Below are 17,102 nucleotides of genomic sequence, written 5' to 3'. Positions count from 1 at the left end.
AAGAAGAGAGAGAGAGAGAGAGAGAGAGAGAGAAAACGAGAAATCACCCCCCCAAGAGGGATTGCCACACCACAATCCCTTCTCCTCCAGTCTGTTTGGGACACACATGTACACAGGCCTGGTGTAATTTTCAAGCCATCAGGTCTGGGACTCGGACAGTGGTGGGTCATGTGGGAGTACAGCACCTTAACTACCATGCCACTTGCTGACCCCCGAGTTAAGTAGCTTTAATTCCCGGAGGAGTTGGCATGGGGAAGGAAATCACCGGTGGGAAATAAATGAGTAGGATATGAATATTTCTGCCACTCATACTTTTTTAAGAACTTAAAATAGCAGAAATGAAATCAAGAGGTAAATAGACTTTTTTAAAAAATTTTATTTTTAAAAATTTTTTTGGAGAGGTTTTCGCTATAGGGCACGTGCGCTCACCAGACAGACAGAGACAGACATTGAGACAGAAAGCAAGAAATCACCCCCCAGAGGGGATGGTCACACCGCAATCCCTTCTCCTCCATTCTCCTCTCGGGATCTTGGGCACGCACGCACACGTGCCCGGCGTGAGTTTTAAGCCATCGGGTCCGAGATGCGAACTGCGGTCGACTACGTGGGAGTCCAGCGACGTAGCCATTATGCTAACTGCTGGTTCCCAGGTAAATAGACTTTTTACTCCAGCACTGAAAACTGCACTTTAAGGCTGTTACTCTGTTGTATCTCACCTTGTTAGTGTGAAAGAATTAATTGCATTTTTCTATCCTTTTGTTTTTAGAATTAAATCAGTGAACTGATTTTTAATTTTTAAAAATAATTATTTATTTCATTTTATTTATTCATTTATTTATTTTATATTTGATGAGAGAGAGAGAGAGAGAAAGCCACCAGGCCAGGACTCAAACTGTGGTTGGCCATGTGGGAATGTCCAGTGCCTTAACCACTATGCTACTTGCTGGCCCCTGATTTTTACTATTTTTTAAATCTTTTTTTCTTAAAGAATTATTTTATTTAACTTTATTTATTTATTTTTAATTTGACCAGAGAGGGACAGAGAGAGAGAGGGAGAGAGAGAGAGAGAGAAATGGAAAGTGAGAAAGCAAGCTGCCAGGTCCAGGACTTGAACTCCGGTCAGCCATGTAGAAGTTCAGCGTCCTTATCCATCATTCCATCTGCCGGCCCCGACTTTTAACTTTTAAAAAAATTGCTATAGGGTGCATGTACTTGCTGGAGAGAGAGAGAGAGAGAAAGTACCCCATGGGGAGGTGACCATGTCACAATCCCTTCTCTACTCCCCCTCAGGGTTTTGGCATGCAGGCATACGTACCCAGGGTGTTTTTCAAAATGCTGGGGTCTGGAACTTTTTTATTGAGAGGTTTTTGCTACAGGACACGTGCGTTCGCCAGACAGACAGAGAGAGACAGAGAGACAGAAAGCGAGAAATCGCCCCCAGGGGAGATGGCCACACCGCATTCCCCTCTCCTTCATTCTCCTCTCAAGATCTTGGGCACGCACGCACACGGGTCCAGCGTTTGCAGTCGACCACGTGGGAGTCCAGCGACATAGCCATTACGCTAACTGCAGGTCCCTGGGGTCTGGAACTTGAACTGTCTGTTGGGCCATGTGAGATCCAGCTGATTTAACCGCCATGCCAGCTGCTGACTCTGAGCTGATTCTTTTTTTTTTTTAAGAGGTTTTTGCTATAGGGCGCGCGTGCTTGCCAGCAAGACAGACAGAGATGGAGACAGAGAGACTGAAAGTGAGAAATCATCCTCCCTTCTTCTCCATTCTTCTCTCGGGATCTTGGATGCACATGCACACGCGCCTGGCTTGAGTTTAAGCCACCGAATCTGGGACTCAAACTGCGATCAGCTACTTGCGAGTCCAGCAATAGCTGTTACACCAACTGCTGGTCCCCTGAGTTGATTCTTTTGAACCTATACTTTGTTTTTAATTTGAAATACCACTTACATTGATCCCTCACTATTGAGAAGTTAATTTTATAATTAATTGGTATGTACAATCCCTATAAATAAATTTTGCAGCAAAAGAAAAATATTTTTCGAGAAATAAATGTTTTTTAACCTAAAGTATTTGAAATCAGATTGTTGAGAAATCTTTAAGTTTAGTAACAAAACAGCTTCGTGATAACTTTAAAACATCTCGGGGGAGTGGGGGCTGGCAGGTGGCATGGTGGTTAAGGGCACTGGACTCCCACATTACTGACTGCAGTTTGAGTCCTGGACCTGGCTTGCTTTCTCATTTTCCCTCTCTCTCTCTTACTCTGTCCCTCTGGTTAAATTGAAATAAATAAATAAATGAATAAAGTTAAGTAAAATAATTTTTTTGAGAGGTTTTTGCTATAGGGTGCATGCACTTGCCAGAAAGACAGAGAGAGACAGAGACAGAAAGCAAGAAATCACCCCCCAGGGGGGATGGCCACGCCACAATCTCTTCTCCTCCATTCTCCTCTCAGGATCTTGGGCACGCATGCACACACTCCCAGCGTGAGTTTAAGCTACTGCGTCCGAGCCAACGATGTAGCCATTATGCCAACTGCTGATTCCTAAATAAAATAACTCTTTTTTAAAAAAAGAATATCTCTGGGAAAATCCTGATGAGTCTCTGCTTTCACATGGATAGGAGCTGCTGTCTAGGAGCTGCAGATTGTGACGTCTTTGGGAATGCTTCGTTTCCATTTTCCACTACTTACTCGAGTTACCGGGGACAGCATTTACCGTAACATACAAGAGAGCATTCTCAAAACAGTGGTCATTAGCATGGCTTTATTAACCAGAGTGAAAAGCCTAGACATATTTTCTTCTATAAATATTTATTTATTTATATTATTTTTTTTTAGAGGTTTTTCACTATAGGGCGCGTGTGCTCGCCAGGCAGAGAGAGAGGGACAGAGAGACAGAAAGTGAGAAATCACCCCCCAGAGGGGATGGCTACGCCACAATCCCTTCTCCATTCTCCTCTCGGGATCTTGGGCACGCATGCACACGCGCCCGGCGTGGGTTTTAAGCTACCGGGTCCATGACGCGAACCGCGATCAACTACGTGGGAGTCCAGCGACATAGCCATTACGCTAACTGCTGGTTCCCAATATTTCTTTATTTTTTTGAAGGAATGTTATGTTATGAAGTTTTAATAATCCCTGTGAATAATATGTTAAACTGACTCCTGAACAAAAACCGATGTCTACCAGCATTGTGAGGTAGCTTACATTGAATTATACAGCTAACTGATTGCACTTATTTGTTTTAATGGGAAAGAAAGGTTTCTCTGCCGTTTACAATTACTAGATGATTTCATCTTTTTTAAAAAAAGAATCATTTATTTATTTAATTCTGTTTGTTGTTATTATTATTGTTTAAAATTTCACCAGAGAGAGGCAGAGAAAGGGAAAGCGACAAAGCAAGCCACCAGGTCCGGGACGCAAACTACGGTTGGCCATGTGGAAATCCACTGCCTTTAGCCACCACACTACCTGCCAACTCCTCATTTTTTCTTTTTCTATTTCCTTTTTGGTTAATAACTTCATTGAAATATTATTCACATACAACTTACAACTTACCTGTTTAGAACGTATAATTCAATGATTTTTTTAAAAAATGATTCATTGGGACCAGCAGTTAGCATAATGGCTATGTCACTGGACTCCTACGTAGTCGACCGCGGTTCGAGTCCCGGACCCGGTGGCTTAAACTCACACTGGGCGTGTGTGCGTGCGTGCCCAAGATCCCGAGAGGAGAATGGAGGAGATTATTTATTATTAAATTTGACCAGCAAGAGAATAGAGAGAGGGGGAGTGAGAAAGCAAACCACCAGGTCTAGGACTCGAACCACGGTCGACCACGTGGAAGTCTGGTACCTTAATCACCATGCCACCTGCTGGCCCCTAATTCAATGATTTTTAGTATTTTCATAGCACTGTGCAACTATGTCCACTAATTCAGAACAATTTTATTACCGGAAAAGGAAACACTGTCATCTTGAGTTGTCACTGCCCCCTCAGTTATCCCCCGTCCCCAGTCCTAAGCAACCACCAGCCTGCTTTCAGTATGTATTTGCCCATCTGGACGCCTGTAATACGTGGTCTTTGATGGCTGACTTTTCATGCAGTGTTATGTTTTCACGGTTCATCCGTGGTGTACTGTTAATCAGCATTTCATTCCTTTTTATTGCTGAATAACATATCATCGCATTGATGGTCCATATTTTGTTATCAGTTGACAGACATTTGAATTGTTTCTACCTTTGGTTATTATGGATAATGCTACTATGAACATTTTTGTACAAATTATGTGGATATATGTATTCGTTTCTCTTGGGTATATACGGGGGAGTATAATTGCTGGGCCTCCTGGTAAATCTACATTTAGCATTTTGAGGGGCTGCTAGACTGTTTTCCATAGCATCTGTACTAGTTTACATTCCTACCAGTGGCTTATAGACGGATTCATTTTCTCACATCCTTGTTAATGTTGTTACTTGACTTTCATTCTAGCCATTCTAGTGGATGTGAAGTACTTTCTCTTTGTTTTTTTTTTTTCTTTTTTGGAGAGGTTTTTGCTATAGGGTGAGTGCGCTTGCCAGACAGAGAGACAGAAAGCGAGAAATCACCCCCCAGGGAGGATGGCTATGCCGCAATCCCTTCTCCTCCATTCTCCTCTCGGGATCTTGGGCACGCACGCACACGTGCCTGGTGTGAGTTAAGCCACCGGGTCCGGGACTCAAACCACGGTCGACTACATGGGAGTCCAGTGACATAGCCATTACGCTAACTGCTGGTCCCCTTTCTCTCTGGTTTTGATTTGTTTTCCCCTGAAGGCTAATAATGTTGAACATCTTTCCCTGTATTTATGACCATCTTTCCATGCATTTATGACTATTTGTATATCTAGTAGCAAAAACTGGGAAGTCGCTGGGAATGTGAAGGGAGCATGGTCAATGCAGTCCTTTTTTTCTCCATCTCATCAAGATTTTGGGTGTGCCTGCTCACATGCCTGGCATGTTTTTCAAGCCATCAGGACTGGGACTTGAACCACAGTTGGCTGCGTGGCATCTTGCTCCCTTTGTACTATGCTTAACTGCTTGTGCTATGAGGCAGGCCCTGTAGTGTTTTGCAGTCAGGAACTGAGTCCTTCAACCTTGTCTTGCTTAAGATTGTTTTGGCTTTGCCAGATTCCTTGAGTTTCCATATGAAGTTTAGGATCAGCCAGGTCTGAGACTTGACCACCATATCAGCCGCTGGCCCCTACAGTTGCTTTTATGGATTTTTTTTTTTTTTAGATTTTTGTTACTGGGCGTGCGCACTTGTCAGAGACAGAAAGAAAGGGAAAGTGAGAAGTCACCCTGCAGGGGAGATAGTCACTGCAGTCCGTTTTCCCCCATTCTCCTCCTGGAATTTTGGGCACATCCGTACCCATGTCCAGTGTGATTTTCAAGCCAAAGGGTTGAACCGGTCAGCCATGTGAGAGTCTAGCACTTTAACCACCATTCCACCTGCTGCCCTCTGTATATTGATCTTTTATCTGGTAGAATTGCTGAACTTGTGGGACCAGCTGGTGGCATGATGTTTAAAGGTGCTAGACTCCCACATGGCCAACTGCAGTTCAAGTCCTCAACCTGGTAGCTTTCTCTCTCTCTCTCTTGCCCTGGTCAAATTGAAAATAATAATGATAAATAAATAGTGATAAGTAAAAAGAATGATAAAAAGAATTGCTGGACTTATTTATTCAAATAATTTAAAACATTTTTAAAGACATTTTTTAATTCCATGAGCGAGAGAGACGGAGATTCAGCATCCTGACAAGGTGCTGACATGTGCCTGGCAGCCTCCCGTGTGAGTCTGCCTTGCAGTGTCATGTCTTATCCCTGTGTCACAGTCAGCCAGCCCCTCAGTGACGTTAGTGGGTTCCTTAGGACTTTTTTTTTAAAAGAATTATTTTTATTTAACTTTATTTATTTATATTTGACCAGAGAGGGACAGAGTGAGAGAGAGAAAGGGAAAGTGAGAAAGCAAGCTGCCAGGTCTGGGACTTGAAATGCAGTCAGCCATTTGGGAATCTAGCGCTTTAACCACCACGCCAAAGTTTAAACATTTATATGCCACACTCTGTAACTGTTAGGAAGTCTTCCTTGGTTCTAACAGTCAGAAAGTAGTAAATGGCATTTGTAATGATTAGAGTCATGTAAACATGTACTGTAAGCCCAGTCGTGCGCCTGAACTCAGTGAGGAGCAGGTGTCCTGCCGTCTCACGTGGCAGTTGCTGGATCCATGTCCAAGGGTTGGCACACATTCTTCCCAGTGGCCTTCGCTGCTCTTGAATCATCCTGTTTCTTACATCTGTGGCACTTTTTCTTAGACTTCTTTTTTGATGGTCGTTGGAGTTTTCTTGTGGAGGGGGGATATGTATGTGTGTGTTATACATCCATCATATATATGTATGCGTGTGTGTAGTATTTTATAGAAATAGGGCTTTACTATGTTGCCGAGGCAGGCCTTGAACTCACTATTCTCTTGTGAGTAGCCGGGACTACAGGCTCATGCGCCGTGCCCAGTTTTACATGCCTATTGTATCCACATGTATGTATTTTATTAATATGTCACATTTGCCTTTCCTCCCCTGTGGGAATTAGGATGGTCATCTTCCTCAGGTATTGAGTGTCTGAGACGGTCTCGCTGCACTCTTGGTGTGTGGCTAGTTTGTTTGAGTATGGAATTCTGAGGTGGAAATCTTGCCCTCTTGCCAGAGAGGCTTCATGATCGTGGTGCTGATTGTGGTGATTGTAATGGTCTTGGCTCTCTTTCTGATGATATGAAGCAGAATTTTAGAAAGTTTTCTTCTGCTCTGATGTGATATGTGCTTCCTCTGGGCTTAGTTCTTTGTTTACCTGGAACTTTCCGTTATAATTATTTTCCTTAAAGACTGGTAATCCTTGGTTGTCTATTTCATCATGGGGTATTTAGAAACTTCCCTAAAATACGGTAGAACTGCTAATTATCCTGGACAAATGCCGTCTTTTTTTTTTTTTTCCAGCACTGCCAGATACTCAGTTGATCAGGTTTTATAGCTTTTCTTTTCCAGGAGCATTTTGATAACAGTTGCTTTGTAATATAAATAAAACTTTAATATTATGGGAAAATCATTAAAAATTCACACTGTTCTGAATTGGTGTTTCATAGTCCTACCCATTTCCCTGTTTGATTTTTTTTTCCTGTTGTAGTAATGCTCATTGATTGTATTACAGGTTTAATGATATTTGAAGTATTACATTTATTTATTATTATTTTATACATTGAGTTGCTATACATCATTTAGCTTATAAAGAGACTTTACCCAACATGAAATATACCTCAGACCAGTCCAGTTGAGAATGCTATACACATTATCATCAACAGGTAATAAACCATTTCTGTGTCCCACAAATGTCTTACCTCTCTATTTTTCCTCCCTAATTTCCTTTCCTACACTCTTCCACTCTCCCACCCTCTTTCCACATTGTTTCCATGTGTTCCTAACTATTTTCAATGCTTTTATGTCCTCCAGTCTTTCAGTCTCTACTGTAAAGTGCAGCAGTTGGTGTATGTTAAGTGGAGACATATGTTGTCTCTTTCATAGCCTGACTTGCTTTACTCAGCAATAAATGTTCCATATTCATTCATTTTCTATCAAATACCGGAGTCTTATTTTTTTAATGACTGAATAGTATTCCATAGAATGTATGTGCTACACTTATTCAATCCATTTATTTGTGGACATTTGGGTTGGTTCCATGTCTTAACAGTTATGAATAATGCTGCAGTAAGCATTTATGTGCAAGCACTTTTCTGACTAAATATTGTCCTACCCTTTAGGTAGATACCCAGGAGTGGAATTGTTGGATTATGTGATAGTTCTATTTGTAAGTCTTTGAGGAACCTCCATATTGTTTTCCATAGCGGCTGGACCAATTTACATTCCCACCAACAGTGTAGGAGAGTTCCCCTTTCACCACAACCCCACCCACACTTAACATTTTTTTGTATTTTTAATCTTCACCATTCTGACAGAGGTTAGGTGGTATCTCATTATGATTTTAATCTGGATCTCCCTTATGATGAAGGATGCTGAGCGTTTTTTCATGTTTTTTGACTGTTCTATATCTTCCTTAGAGAGATTTTTGTTCAATTCATTTTCCCATCTTTTAATTGGGTTATTATTATTATTTTTTTTTCCGAGTAAATTGCTTGAGTTCCTTGTGTATTCTGATTCTCGGTCCTTTATCTGAGGCATAGTTTACAAAAATTTTCTCCCATTCCAAGTGTTGTCGATTCACACTGATTGCTGTGTCTTTCGCTATGCTGAAATTTCTTAATCTGATGTCATCCCTCTTGTCTATTTTTGGGATTATAACTTGTGCTTTGAGGGTCTTATTTAAGAAGTCTTTGCCTACCCCAATGTCTCTCAGAGTTTCCCCAGTGTTTTCCACCAGTAGTTTTACAGTTTGAGGTCTTAGGTTCAGATCTTTGATCCATTTTGAGTTGCTTATGTTAATGGTGAAAGATGGGGGCCCAGTTTCATCTTTCTACAGGTGGATACCCAGTTTTCCCAGCACCATTTGCTAAAGAGGTTTTCCTTTTCCTACTGGATTGACTGGTTTCCTTTGTCAAAAATTAGTTGGCTGGAAAAAAAAAATAGTTGACTGTATGTTTTGGGATTTATTTCTGGGGTCTCTATTTTGTTCCACTGGCTATGTCACTGGACTCCAATGTAGTCGCCTGTGGTTTGAGTCCTGGATCCGGTGGCTTAAACTCATGCTGGGCGCATGTGCATGTGTGCCCAAGATTCTGAGAGGATAACAGAGGAGAAGGGATTGCAGCGTGGCCATCCCCCCTGGGGGGTGATTTCTTGCTTTCTGTCTCTCTGTCTCTCTCTGTCTTTCTGGCGAGCGCACACACCCTATAGCAAAAACCTCTTTGAAAAAAAAAAAAAAGAAAAGAAAAGAAGTGAAGCCTTCAAGCCCTGGGCTTTTCTTTGTTGGGGGGTTATTTATTACTGATTCAATCTCCTGGCTTGTTATGGGTCTATTCAGGTTCTCTATGTCCTCCTGATCCAATCTTGGTAGATTATATGTGTCCAGGAATTTGTCCATTCATCCAGGTTCTCTTGTTTGTTGCCATTAGTCGCTCATAGTATCCTCTAATTACGTTTTGTATTGCTATTGTATCTGTTGTAATGGTGCCTGTTTCATTGAGAATTTGATTTATTTGGTTCCTTTTTTCTCTTGTTAATCAGTCTAGCTAATGGTGTGCCAAGCTTGTTAATCTCTTCAAAGAAACAGCTTTTGCTTTAATTTATTTTCTGTATAGTTTATTTTCTGTTTCATATTTCTGTTAGAACATTATTTCTTTTCTCCTGGCATTTTATGGATTTTTTGTGGTTGTTTTTCCAATTCCTGAGGCATGATATTAGGCTGTCTATTTGCCACCTTTCCAGCATTATTTATTTATTTATTTAACTTTATTTATTTATTTCACCAGAGGGCAGGCAGAGAGAGAGAGAGAGAAAGTGAGAAAGCAAGCTGCCAGGTCCTGGACTTGAACTGTGGTTGGCCATGTGGGAGTCCAGTGACCTTAACCAACATGCCACCTGCCAGCCCCTCCATCTTTTTCTTATGAGCACTAATTGCTACAACACTATGAATGTCCCTCTTATGACTGCTTTTGTGGTGTCCCATAGATTATGGAAACTCGTGTACTCATTATCGTTTGTTTCCATAAATCATTTGATTTCAGTCCTGATTTCTTCAGTACTTGAGAAGTCATTCAAGAGTAGGTTGTTTAGCTTCCATGTGTTTGTGTATTTTTGAGGATTTTTCCTGTAATTGATATCAAGTTTATTTCCATCATGGTCAGAGAAGATGCTGGATATCGTTTCTGTGCCTTTGAATCTGTAAAGGCTTGATTTGTGCCCTATCATACAGTCAATCTTTGAAAAGGTTTCATGCGAGGGTGAGAAAAATGTGTATTTTGTGGTGGTTTTAGGGTGGAAAGTTCTATAGATGTCTGTCAAGTCCATTTGATTTATAGTATTATTTAGGTCCTGTATCTCTTTGCTTATTTTTTGTCTGGAAGATCTGTTGAAGGAGATAATAGGGTGTTGCAGTCCCAACAGTTATAGTGTTACAACTTATCTTTTTACATCTAGCAGTCTCTCCTTCATATATTTGGGTGCTCCTGAGTTGGGTGTGTAGATATTCTTAAGTGAATGTCTTCTTGATGAATTAGCCCTTTTACTATTATAATACCCTTCTTTGTCTCCTCTTACAGTTTTTGTCTTAAAGCCTATTTTGTCTGAAATCAGTATAGCTACTCCAGCCCTGTTTTGATTTCCGTTTGCATGGAATACCATTTTTTAAAAAATTATTATTTATTTTATTTATTCATTGATTTTTTTTTTTTTAAATTTGACCAGAGAGTGACAGAGGATGAGAATGAGAGAGAGAGGAAGTGAGAAAGCAAGCCACCAGATTCAGGACTAGAACCCTGGTCGACCATGTAGGAGTGTCCAGCTCCTTAAACACCACACCACCTGCTGGTCCTGGAATACCCTTTTTTAAAAAAAAGATTTCATTTTATTTTATTTGTTGTTGTTGTTGTTGTTATTATTTTGACCAGAGAGATTCGAGAGAGAAACGGAAAGGAAGAGAGTAAGCCGCCAGGTTTGGGACTCACATCGTGGTTGGCCATGTGGGAGTCCAGCACCTTAACCACTGCTCCACCTGCTGCCCCGGAACACCTTTCTCCAGCCCTTCACTTTTAGTCTATGGCTGTCTTTATCCATGAGGTTCATTTCTTGTAGGCAACAGATAGAGGGTTTCTGTTTTTTTTTTTTTTTTATTATTTATTTTTTATCCTTTCAGTAGTCTATGTCTCTTGATCAGGGAATTGAATCCATTAATATTCAACGTTATTATCAATATTTCCTGACTTGTTTCTATCTATAAATTAGCCATTTTCTTGGTTGTTTTTTGTTTTCTTGTTTTTGTCTGACTTTAGTTTTCCTGGTATAGTACTCCCTTAAGAACTACTTGAAGAGCTGGTCTGGAGTTGGTAAATTCTTTCAGGTTTTGTTTATCTCTGAATGTTTTTATCTTTTCTTCCCATATGAAGGATAATCTGGCAGGGTATGGTAATCTTGGTTGAAATTGTTTTCCCTTTAACACTTTGAATATATTTCCCCATTCTTTTCTTGTCTGCATTGTTTCTGATGAGATCTGATGTTAAACTGATGGGATAGGAGATTTCCTATAAAAATATTTACTTTTAACCTTTTGTAAAAAAAAAAAAAAAGAATTATGTATTTTATTTATTCATTCATTTTATTTTAATTTGACCAGAGAGAGGCAGAGGGGGAAAGAGAGAAAGTAAGCCATCAGGTCTGGGACTCCAGCTGTGGTTGGCCATGTGGGAGTGTCCACGCCACCTGCTGGTCCCCACTTTTAACCTTTTTTTTTAACACCAAAGTATTCCTCATTACTGACTATCCAACTCAGAAAGATCAGCAATCAAACCTGCACTGCTCTGGCAGTCATTAAGGACGTTGTTGGAAATAGTTTACATGCAGATTTAACAGGTTAAATAGACTCTGCTGGTCTCAGGGTGTATGCTAGAATTAAAATATCTCAGGTGTACCAGATAGACAGAGAGAGACAGAGAGACAGAAAGCGAGAAATCACCCCCCGGGGGGATGGCCATGCCGCAATCCCTTCTCCTCCATTCTCCTCCATTCTCCTCTCGGGATCTTGGGCACGCACGCACACGTGCCCAGCATAAGTTTAAGCTACCAGGTCTGGGACTCGAACTGCAGTCAACTACGTGGGAGTTCAGCAAAGTACTAGTCCCTGTAAACGTGTTTTATCACTAGTGTTTCTAGTAGACTGACTTAAAAATAAGCAGCAGGCAAAGGGAGTCCTGGCACTGAGGTCCAGGTGAAAGAGCGTCACCTGTGTGCTGCTCATGGGCACAGCGTGTAATGGAGCGGGTGACACGGAATGAGTCTGTGGGGAGCAGTGGATTTCATTTCGTTCAAATAAGGTCAGTGTTTGTGTACTTAGGGAGGACAGGCCTTCAAGGTCGGGGGTGCTGACCAGCTCGAACCTGAGGGCCTGGCAGGGAGTGGTCCCTGGAGAAGTGCAGGTAAGGACAGCAGTGAGAGTGGCTGGCTGGCCGTGTGGGGATGGCCGTCTCGCGTACATTCCACAGCCTCCCAGGGAGGGAGTCCTGTGTATTGAGGAGGGCAGAGCGAGCCAGAGGTGTGGGTGATGGACCAAGTGCTTCTGGTGCACCTGCGGACCCTTGCGACAGGTGTCTGCAGGAGAAGGAGCAGCCAAGTGTGATGACGGTGCGGGTGCACAGGCGCTCTGAGGGCCCGGCACTGTGCTTGTTGTTTAAGTCCATTGTCTCATTTAATCCTCCTAATGGCCTTCAGTCTGGGATTATCCCTAATTTACCGATGAGAAAATGGTCTCAGACTAAGTATTTTGCAGTGCAGTGGGGCAGCCGAGTGTAAATTCAGGTGCCGAGCTCAGCCTCTGCGCCTGACCTTCGCTTCGTTTCAGTAACGTCTTCAGGTATCTTCAGTGCCTTCTGAATAAGTGAGCGGATGAGCCGTGTACCTGGCAGAATCTAGGCTCCTCTAGCTCCGCTCCGCTGTGTAACCACTTCCTGAGTGCTAAGTACTACTGTGACTTGGACTGTAGGTTAGTTGTGCTTATCTTTTTTTTAAGTTTATTTTTTTGGGAGTTTTTTTTTTTGGCTATAGGGCTCATGCACTCACTGGAGAGACAGAGACAGAAAGTGAGAAGTCACTTCCTGGAGGGGATGGCCACACCACAATCACTTCTCCATTCTCCTCTCAAGATCTGGGGCATCTTATGCCTGGTGTGTTTTAAGTTGCCAGACTTGGGACTTGAACCACAGTTGACTATGTGGGAGTCCAGTGATGTAACCATTACACCATCTGCTGGTCCCTTTACTTCTTAAGTGTACAATTTAGTGCACAAATTCACTCATTTGCGACCACTCTCTAATTTTAGACCATTTTCATCATCCCTAAAAGAAACCCTATTCCAGTCCCCTTCTCCACCGCCTACCAACCACAGATCTTTGGACATTTCATACAGATGGAATCAGATGGTATATAATGCGATCTTTGTGACTAAACTTTTTTTCGTTTAGCTTGTTGTTCCCAAGGTCATCTATGTTGTAGCCTACCCCATGTTTCATTCCCTTTTATGCCTGAATAATATTCCATCTTACAGGTAAACCACACTTTATTGATCTAGTCATTAGTCAGTGACCATTTGGGTTTCTGGTTTTTGACTGCCATGAAGTGCTGGAACACATTTTGTGTGTGGACGTATGCTCCGTTTTTCCTGCGTGTCTACCAGGGGTGGGATAGAGGGTCGTGTGCTAACTCCTTGTTTAGCATTTGAGGAACCGCAGTCGCCTGGTCGTTTGTTGTCCTGCGGGCAGGACGCGAGGGTTCTAGTCTCTCCGGAGGCCTTCTTGCCAACGTTCACCCTTTCTGCTCAGCCATCCCTTCTCAGTTGCAGCTGTTTTTCTAGGTACGGTTTTATCGGGGTGCGTCGTTCTCAGTCCTTCGTTCTCATTCCTGTTGCCGAGAGTGTTGGGTCTGAGATCGGGATAGAGCAGGCAGGTCAGGAGGTAGCCTGGCGCAGAACGAGGGGCTGCGACGTCGGCTAGAGCTCATTTGAACCTGGGTCTCAGCGAAACAGGTGTGATGGTCCAGGCATGGGGAGGAAGACAAGCAGACAGCTCCTTCCTGCCCGGCTGCGTGGGAGATACTTCCGAGTATATGCAGGGCAGCCCAGCTTTGTGCTGGGCGGGTGGGGAATTCGCTGTTGATCTCTCGCCCTGCTGTAGCCAGCAGCTAAGCTCACCTCCCGAGGGCCCTTCCTGGTGGCAGGGCGCCGTCCCTGCCGACCATGTGCAGCCGGCCGGCTCACCTGCTGACCTGCAGAATGCTGCCCGTGGCCATCGGCCGAGTGCGTCCTGCGTGCACTGCACCACGACACGGTGCGGAGGGTCAGATTTGCCAGTTCCTGGGAGTCCTAGATAACTAGTTGAGAAAACAGGATTTGGGGGAACAAGTGTCCCCGAGCGTGGCTGTGATACTGCATTGCGGAACCAGAGAAGGCCTCCCTTACCGCCCGTGAGCTCCAGCAGCACTGGCTGGCACGCCTGCGTGTTATCAGAATGTGTGTAAAGTCCCCGAGGTGGCCTTACCAAACAGCGTGTGTGTTCATGGATGTGTTTTATCAAAACTGGAGTTTTGGTCTGCTCCTCCATTGTTCAGGACGCAGGTGCCCTGAGGGGTGAGGGATAGAGGCCGAGGTTGTGGCCGGCTTTGGTTCCAGAGGACGCCGAGGAGGAGGGTTCGGGTCCTTTGTATCCTGCTTGATTTCTGTGTGAAGTGGCCTCCCCCACGTCAGGCCCGCAGCTGATGAGCCTTCCCTCGGCGAGGCCTTGCTCAGGAGTAGGCCTCGCCCCAGTTCTGCTCAGCAGGCCTCTACCCGTTCTCCAGTGACAGACAGAAACCGCGTGATTGATAACTGGGTTGTGGCTCCAGGAACACTTGACGTGCACACTGACTTCTGGCAGGTAGGTCACATAAGGGAACAGTGACTGCAGGACACAGCGTGGCTGACCTGGTGGCAGTACTGGAGATCCCGCCAGCAGTGGAAGCTGTTGCCGCCCTGGGGAACAACGTTGCCGGAAGCCTAAGAGCACAGGGCTCTTCAGCAGTTCGGCTTGCTGACCAACGGAACTGGCTTTGAAACCCGCCCTCCTGGCGCTGCGGTGAAGGCGCGCTCCGTCAGTGCCACCGATCTCCCGGCACTGAGCCCTGCCCTCTGTTTGGACATCAGTGTTGCAGAGTGCCATAGCGGCCACCCAGCATGCCCGCTGGTCCGAGGAAAATGCTTCTCGGTCTACGGCTCCAGCCCTTAGTCTGCTGAGGGACCCGAGAGTTCGTTTTCCTGCCTTTGAGCCCCTCACCCTGGGTCCTGGACCCACGCGGGCACTGCGCCGGGAAGAACAGCCCTGCCAGCCTTTGGCCCTAACTGGCATCCAGGCATTGCTCGCAGATTCTGGCCGCAGGACCATGCCTGTGGGGGTCAGTTGCTGACCCTCGTGAGAGTGGCAGCTTCAGAGCACACAGTCGTGACCCCGGAGTGGCAGGACGCGGTCTGCCGCACGCTCAGACCCTGGGCCGGGTCCTCTTACACGGTGGCTCTAGGAGGGTCCTGGGCCCGGAGGTAATGCCAGCTGTCTCGCTTCTGAAATGCCTGCACGGGAAGGGTGATAGCGACACCATCAGAAAAGGCTTATAAGAAGCTGCCAGAGAAGAAGGGAGGAGAAGAGGAGGGAGACAACACAGAGGAGCCACCTCAAGGAGAGGAAAGGAAGTGGCCTTCCCGGCATTCCCTTCTCTCCCCAAGGGAAGACCAGAGCCTAAGCTAGCAGCCACTGGGCTTGTGCTGGCGTTTCTGTGGGACAGGGAAGGTGCAGGAAGGAGAGCAGACTCTAAAAGGAAATGCCGCTCCTCTGAGTCTGACGCTGGCTTGGCGACCAGGTGTTTCCCACTTAGGCCTGTACGGTCCATCTGCAGAGCAGGGCTCCAGCACTTCTTCCTAATACCCCAGAACCTCGCTCCTCAATAATCCTCCCAACCAGGACTTTGTTGAAATGTCGTGAACTGTCGTGTCTGACATTTTTTTCTAGGAAAAACAATGAAAATACTTCCTAGTAGGAACAAAATTAGTGTTAGTCACAAAATTTAGTTAAACAGAGATCACGAGTTTCTGCCAAAGGAAACAAAACAGCTATGTCTGTGCGTTTGCTGTGTTATTTATGGTGTGCAAGTTAACATCTCCTTACGGGCCCAGGTGGGTAGTGTGGTGGGAGCCAGAGGGGGGCAGAGGCCCCAGAGAGACGCCACTCCTGCTGGGCGGGGTCAAGGCCGTGATGTTTGGGAAGCAGCTGCATTCTGGTGGCTGCCTGTCAAAGCTTAGGGGGTTTATTTTGTCACCCCAGCACCTTATTTTTTTACTTTATTTTTGAGAGATTTTTGGGTGCATGCGCTCACAGAGAAACAGAGAGAGAGAGAGAGAGACGGAGAGACAAAGTGAGAAATCCACCCCCTCAGTGTGGGGATGGCCACACTGCAATCCCTTCTCTATCGTTATCTCAGGATTTTGGGCATGCACGCACACACACCCGGCGTGAGTTTCAAGCTGTCAGGTCTGGGACTTGAACCACGGTCAACTGTGTGGGAGTCCAGCACCGTAACCATGACGCCATCTGCTCGTCCCCCAGCACCTTATGTTAATGGTCTTCTGTGTGGCTGGAACACAGATCAGATCCATAGTTCCCGTCCTCGTCGAATGGGGCTGGTACCGACCTTGCTGGGTTGCTGGGGGTAAAGTACAGCCTGGCCCTGGCCTGCCGTGCTGTGGCCTCCGAGAAGCTGGAGGTCGTTTCGGTGGCAGCTGGCCCAGGTGGTGCTCTGAGTCAGCCTGCCATTGTGCACAGTCACGCGCTATGTGGACTTTGCCCCATACATGTCTTATTAATTTAAATGAAGTCATCGAGGAAAACAGGTAATGAAAACCCTCTTTTTCCCCAGAGAGGTTTTTGCTGTAGAGTGAGTGCACTTGCCGGAGAGACAATGACAGAGAGAGAAAAAGTGAGAAATCGACCCCCCCCCCCAGGGAGAGATGTCCATGCCACAAGCCCCTCTTCTTCATTCTCCTCTCAAGATCTTGGGCATGCATGCATATGCGCCTGGCATGAGTTTTAAGCCACCAGCTCTGGGCCTCAAATCACAGTTGACTATAGCGGGAGTCCAGTGACATAACCATTATGCCACCTGCTGGTTCCAGATAATGAAAACTCTTACATTTAAAACTATTATAAGAAAAACAAAAACAAAAAAAAAAGAAAAGGGAACCAGCAGTTAGCGTAATGGCTATGTTGCTGGACTCCCACGTAGTTGACCGCGGTTTGCGTCTCGCGCCCCGTGGCGTAAAACACAAGC

General features: G+C 44.8%; 1 protein-coding gene and 1 pseudogene across 2 annotated transcripts in view; both read left to right on the top strand.

Annotated features, from left to right (window-relative positions):
• LOC102495528 (interleukin enhancer-binding factor 2-like) overlaps nt 1–15,526 on the top strand; it is an 18,348-nt pseudogene extending 2,822 nt beyond the window's left edge.
• CDC42BPB (CDC42 binding protein kinase beta) overlaps nt 1–17,102 on the top strand; it is a gene marked incomplete at its 5' end in the record, with an annotated part of 125,229 nt that overhangs the window by 13,724 nt on the left and 94,403 nt on the right.

The sequence above is a fragment of the Tupaia chinensis genome, unplaced genomic scaffold, assembly GCF_000334495.1.
Source record: "Tupaia chinensis unplaced genomic scaffold, TupChi_1.0 Scaffold000671_2, whole genome shotgun sequence".
In the NCBI taxonomy this organism is placed as follows: Eukaryota; Metazoa; Chordata; class Mammalia; order Scandentia; family Tupaiidae; genus Tupaia; species Tupaia belangeri.
The sequence above is the reverse complement of the archived record's forward strand: the minus strand, read 5'-3'. Positions and strand labels throughout refer to the sequence as shown.